The sequence below is a fragment of the Dufourea novaeangliae genome, unplaced genomic scaffold (assembly GCF_001272555.1).
Source record: "Dufourea novaeangliae isolate 0120121106 unplaced genomic scaffold, ASM127255v1 scaffold419, whole genome shotgun sequence".
In the NCBI taxonomy this organism is placed as follows: Eukaryota; Metazoa; Arthropoda; class Insecta; order Hymenoptera; family Halictidae; genus Dufourea; species Dufourea novaeangliae.
In genome coordinates, this window is record NW_015374306.1 from 71629 (window position 1) to 78319 (window position 6691).

The following is a 6691-nucleotide window of genomic DNA, read 5'->3' on the forward strand; positions in this document are numbered from 1 at the left end:
AATACATACATTCTTCTTAAACAAAGATACAGCGATCAAGGTACATTTATTAACACGATTGTCAAACGTTCCTCGCGTATATAAACCATAAAAGCGGAAATCATAATGAAGGTTTTAATCTTGACAATTTCTGAAAATAAAAATTAAATTTTATTCATTTTTTTTCTATTGTTCATATTCTTTTGAAGCAAACTGCCTTAGGTACTTTCAAAACTTCTTCGTATGTGTTATCTTCCTCTAAAGTGTTGAACATAGAGTTGTGTAATTATTTTCTAAGTAGATTTTCCTTTCATTTCAATGAAAATGCATCATAGCGCCACAAGTAAAAGTATACATACCTCTACTAAAGGAATATAATGACAAAAGGTCTCATCCGCCTGTAATCATCAACTGAGTCATACCGTTGTAGGTCTCCGGTGAGTTCAAGTGCAGAGATAATCTTTATCAATTACATCATTATTCAAATATTCTCATTCGTACGCGTCGACGATTTCACGCGTGATAGCCACATTTTTGTCCCTGGTACAATTTTTCATAATGCTTAATCATTGCTGTGCAATCATTATAGACTGCAATATCAGTGTCCCATTGTGATGAATACGATGCAAAAACGATGAAATTACCTATCTGCTACGGGTTACGTGTATGCGACTACATACATATATACGTGTGTACGGTTAACAGTGAATACTCGTTGAATAACACTGCTATCGGCACTCGTTATTATATCTACACATGTAATAATTATTACTCGAACTGTGATAAATCACAAGCATTCCACACGCTGAAATGTTTTACAACTGTCATTTCAAATGGTTCTAGTTGAACAAGTAGTTATTTACGCTCAAAAATCGGAGCAAGGAGACATTAACCATGGGTGTTCGGGCGTATATGTATGTATATGTATATCTAGTGAAGTGAAGCCGGTGACGCAAGCGCCAGTGATCTTTGCGTGTTCGCCACGAGGAATAAATCCTCGGAAATATGAAATCGTCGATAGTCTCGTTCCTTTCAAGTTGCCTGCAGGACGACCGATATCTTGCAAATTATTGCCAACATCGAACGTTTTCGGTCGTCGCGTGCCGGGGTCCTCTGAACACCCGTTGGTCAAGGACTCTCGGGTCCCCCGCTGGTAATCCAGCCGAATCGGGACCGGTTGGAAAGTTAATTAAATCATTTGGTATACCAACACATTCACAGTCGGCCCTTGTATAGGCGTTTCTTGCAGCCAATTAAATGTATCAAATTATCTAAACAAGTTTCACGCGCGCAAGAGATTCAATTACCATAGAAATACATACACCGATCCCGATTAGATCTGTTAGAACAGTGTCTGGAATATTGGCGTCGTAAAATGTTCTGACCTTGTTATATGCGCCCGTTAATTATAGCTCAATGACTTTCTCATGTTTGGTGATTCACAGCATCGATAAGGTAGTACAAGTAAGTCTTCCTCCTGTGCACGGCTGTCGGGGGAAAGGTGTCGAAGTGAACGACGAACTTCGAAATTTCTCGGAAGTGTAACCACGAGGAAGCATGAAAACAATCGTACAATTTTCAGGACCCGATACTTTCACACTTTGAAATAGCGCCGACACTTTCAATCCGGTAACGAGTTTACCCTCGATCCTTTTTTTACTTTTGGCCATCAATTTTCGGGGACCCCGTTAGAATTTTCAAATTCTTTTCCCGTTCATCCTCTCTCTGTCTCTCTGTCCACCTCTCATTTTCCATGTGTTTCCTGTTTCTCTCGTTCGCTTTGTATGGGACGTTTCGATGACTGTCGTGTTGCGGTAAAGAAGACAGAAAAGAAAATACGTGCGAACCTAGATCATGCCGAAGTCGGTCGGTGCGGTACTTCAAACAAATCTCTTATCTGATCTGCGGCCCAGAGCGGTGGGTATATAATACGGAACACTAGCGATCCGCGTTGTCAAAGTCTATCCCGAGCGCATCTACAGGTTTCGGAGTCTCCCGCGGCGAATTCGACCATTGTTGTCCCGTTCGGGTGTCCCTTCTAAGAAGAAACACCGATCGACCCGCTATAACTTATTAATATCTGGAAGAAAGTGTGCCCTTCGTTCGGACACATAGGCAAATCTGATCGCGAGAGCCGCTTGAGTCTGTGTGTCATTTCCGCGGACTCCCGTGGGAACGGAGCTTGGCTGCCTGCGCCTGCGACGACGAACAGCGGCGAGAACTCGAAGGAACGCGACCAGGAGATGCGAACACGCCGGTGGCATTGTGGAGTATTCTCGACAGGTGCAGATCCACCTTCCAGGAAACATCCTGCGCTGCTCTGTCAGGAAAGAATTCCGCTAGAAAACGGGAACGTCTTTATAAAGAATGCCTGGCGTTTGATGTATGTAGGTACTTATGTGAATGTGAACGAAGTAAAAACTATAGATTTTCGCGTCTTTCCCGATTCACTTTTCTTTATTTGACGGAATTTATCGACGTAATTTCATTTTAAAATGTGCCTGGAACTTGATACATTCAAAATGTGATAGGTGGTGATGGTGCGATGTATGTTGCAGAAATGTTCTCCAACGCCAAATGGAAACTCGTTAATTGAATCTTAGTGTTGGTGCCAACGTGATTTTATCAATTTTAAAATATAAAATCATTTCGTTCTACTTTGAAATGAATTTCTGTATCAACCTTTCGTCGAGGCGTAATTGGCTTCACAGACAGAGCGACGTGGCAACAGCTAATAATTATCAAACCAATCATTAAGTATTCCTTATATTTAGTCTAATGTTGCAATACCACTAATATTGCCAATAAGACAGTTGTATCATTAAAATAAATTATTTACAAGAAGAATAAGAATATCGTCTCATAGAAACAGAAAATGAACCACTTACTATAAGCTCTACCTCTGAAGCACACTACCCCCATTGATGTTACAAACATATTACGCTTGACAGACGGTTTAATTATTTACCTGAAATCAGTTTTACAAAGTTTTGTTAAGTGACTCGCTATTACTGGAATTTGGACGACAAGACAGTCTAATATAAAGCAACCGTTCTTTTCAGTTGTATTTTCACTTTTCCTTTCACGTGACTAGAAGAAAAATCGAGAAACATATCCATACGGGATCCAGAATTGTGCATACAAGATAAGATATGGTGTACGTAATAGATTCCACGAATGGACACGGTAGGTGATACCTTGCTAAAATGGGTACATCCCGCACGTTTACGTGTCGTATAGACTGTCAGGTTAAGACATCGTCCGGTAGCTAGACAGGTTGACAGGGGCTGAACCAATTACGCGGAATATTATCCTGCCGACGATTTGCACTCCCCTGCAATCACCGTGATTAGTGTATCGCCAACACTCGTGTACAGGCATCTCGTAACCACAGCTAATTTGTAAACTCTGGCGTGTATAATACTTAAGAGCTGTCGTGGCTCTCGAGTGCAGTCAGTGCGAAGCCGTAACTGTATCCCTGATACGTCGGGCGTCGTTCTTATTCATAGATTTAAACCTTGGATAAGGAGACTCAATCATCGAGTCGCTTGACCGCTAACGACAGTTATTGATGCTCATATTGAAATACCTCGTCTTTCTTCGTTATTAATTGTCTACGATATATGCTCGCACTTTCGTCGTGCTCGAATAATCTTTGCCGGTTGAACCGTGAAACGGCCCGCCGTAAACGGCACGAATCATTCAGATACTCTGCATGACACCTTTAATACTGGAACCACCAGTATTGAATGTGTACTAAATGAAATTGTATAATATAGTAATATACGTAATATATAAGGAAATTTAGCATGATATAGTGTAACGTTAAATTTATAGTAAATTAAAAGACAACATAAATTCCGTCAGAAGCACTACATTATTTTAGTATTCGTAAAATAAAGAATCTGCAAACTAGAATTTTGATGGACTTGGTAACTCTAGTGTTAAATCCGTGTGTCACTAAATATTCTACAGACAGATAAACATAGAGTAATAATTAGTAGAATTTATTATGTATAAATTTCAGTATGCTGTACATAAATAAAGTGTATTGTCCTGAAAGTTAGATAAAATTAGTAATGTAGTGTTTATTCAAAATGGCAATAATGTAGTAAGTTAGCTAATGACATACAAAGCTATGTTTTGTTTGATGTCATGTTTCCAATAGCTTGTCAAAGCAGTTATCACGCTGGTGATAGATATTTGTTTCCATAATTTAAACATTTCGGTTTATGTAATTATTAACACTTTAGCTGCTGTAACGTATTTACATAGTTGATCAAGCGATAACGGAAACGATAACCAACAACATGGTGATCTGGTATGTTCCTTAGTTTTTCACTCGATTCATTTGCGACAGTGCCATTGTAATATGTTTTTCATGACGTTTTTATAAAACTACAGTGATCTATTAATAGCAGTAATCTATCAACAGATTAAAAATTAATTCATTAAATAAATTCAATTAAATATAATTTCAACAAATGCACATTAACATTTGTGAAGAATATTAAAATATTTTAACTTTTATATTTATTAAAATTAACATTTTATTTTATATTATTTAACATTTAAAAGCTTAAAAAAGTTCATTCAGTGTTTTCTTTACGAACAAATTAAAATAAGAATTCTGTAACTCTCTTCTAAAACGACTCATGGAATTACTTTAAACTACAAGGAAACTAGCAGTATAATTGATTGCTAATTAACAAAAAATTGTATAAATTGTCTCTGCTTGTTATGCAGCAAATAATAAAGATTACTGTATACATAAACATTACTATAATAGTGTATAGTATTGTATGAGAGTATAAGTATACTTTACTATTAAAGAATTATACAGAATCCGACGTAAACAAATAAATAAATGTAGGTACAGTATATTGATAGAAGGAAAATCATATTGTACTACCTGATAGATTCTATCGTAATACGTCGTAATAATTTCAGGGTGGAAGCACCGCCTTTCAACTCGCGATGTTTCACAGCAGGGCAAGCCGCCAGGTAGACAGATACCTACCTGGAAACGGGTAACTACTTATTGTCACCTCTAACGAGACCGTAACAAAAACTGAACAATTCGCAGGTGGGAATGCTGCCTGGTTATGAAAGTATCAATTGCCTTCTACGTCCAGCACCCTAATGAGGGTAACAGAGCCACGGATTACTGAACTGCCATAACTGTGACTCGTAGACCCGTTTCGATTATGTTTTATTGGATAACAGTAGATATCATTCACCGTTTTGACATTGCATTACATTGATTCATTTGAATTTATACTTTTCCAAATGACGAAATTATCGTTAATTATAATATATATACTTGTATTTATTTATGTGTGCATTTTCATCCTCAAACGCCCCCTTCATTAAAATTCTTTTACACGTACTAAAACTATATGATTATGTTCTAATACCGTAATACTAATTAAATACATTCAAAGAAATTGTTATTTGACCAAAATTTAAACAGCAATTTATTAAGGTTTTTTTTTATAATTAGTAGGAAACGACGAAAATTTTTATCTAGATTGAGAAGCAGATATTATTTAACTATGTATTCTCTGTTGTTTTGAAGGAATACATATAGTTAATAAACACATACGAAGTTGAATTTTGATAGTGTATATATCCGCATTAAGTGTTTCCACATTTTACGACAACTATACATTATAAAAACACCATTGTAATTGATCTTTATCCTCTCGAGAGGTTACGTTTACGCACTGTCTACAATACTCAGTTCGTTCTGTGTTTTCTAAGTTACAGAAACTGTGATTGTTCTTATGGGTCATAGGTCTTAGGTTTTATAAAGAACATACAATGCAAATTTTCATAAAGAAAAACAAAAGTGAATGCAGTTGGAGTTGTCGTATTTACGATTTCGTAAATCCGATTAAGCCACGCCACAATATGTATTTCCTTTATGCGTAATTTCTCAGTTGCGACTGGTGTTAGGCGGTCAACGTAGGTTCGATTCCAATTCCCAACTTGGGATCCATAGAAGGTGTGATTCGTATCCAGTGACGTCACTCACATTTCTGATGTTTCATTGTTCGAGGATAGATGTGCATCGCTAGATGAAAGGGAAGCAAGCTAGAGTTACTGAAGTTCAAGCTAATAGGTTAGTAAGAAGGAGTTCACTACGCATGTGGATACTTAGACGTACCTACCTTGATTTAACTGCGTTGGTGTCACAGTAACCATTGATTCAGTGTTAGTAATAATTAGGAAGTACAGTAGACATAGCCTTCTGTGTTCGAATTAATAGTGAGACAAGTGCTCGGATAAACGAATTTTCAGACAATAGAACAATTACTTCCCTGATACTTAACTTCATTTATTTAAGTACAGACCAAAAAAAAGATTGGCAGTTTGTTTAAATATTTATAGATACCGTATATTTCTGGCTTGCTAAATTAGAGAAATTTTTCAACATAAGTAACTGCGTATAATTCGATAGGACAGATGAAAGTATACGTTGTATGTAAGCACTACATATTTGCAAGAGAAGAAGGCGTCTGTTGCTGGTACACACTTATTCGGATAAGAGAACGTTCGAATATTAGAAAATTCGGATAATGGACGTTTGGATACGGGAGGCTGTGCTGTACTTTCTATTTAAATAGGGTTACTTAAACAATTAATTATAGTAAGTATTTACCAACTGTCATTAATTTTTTAAGTAAAATTATGTAAGTATAAAGTATTT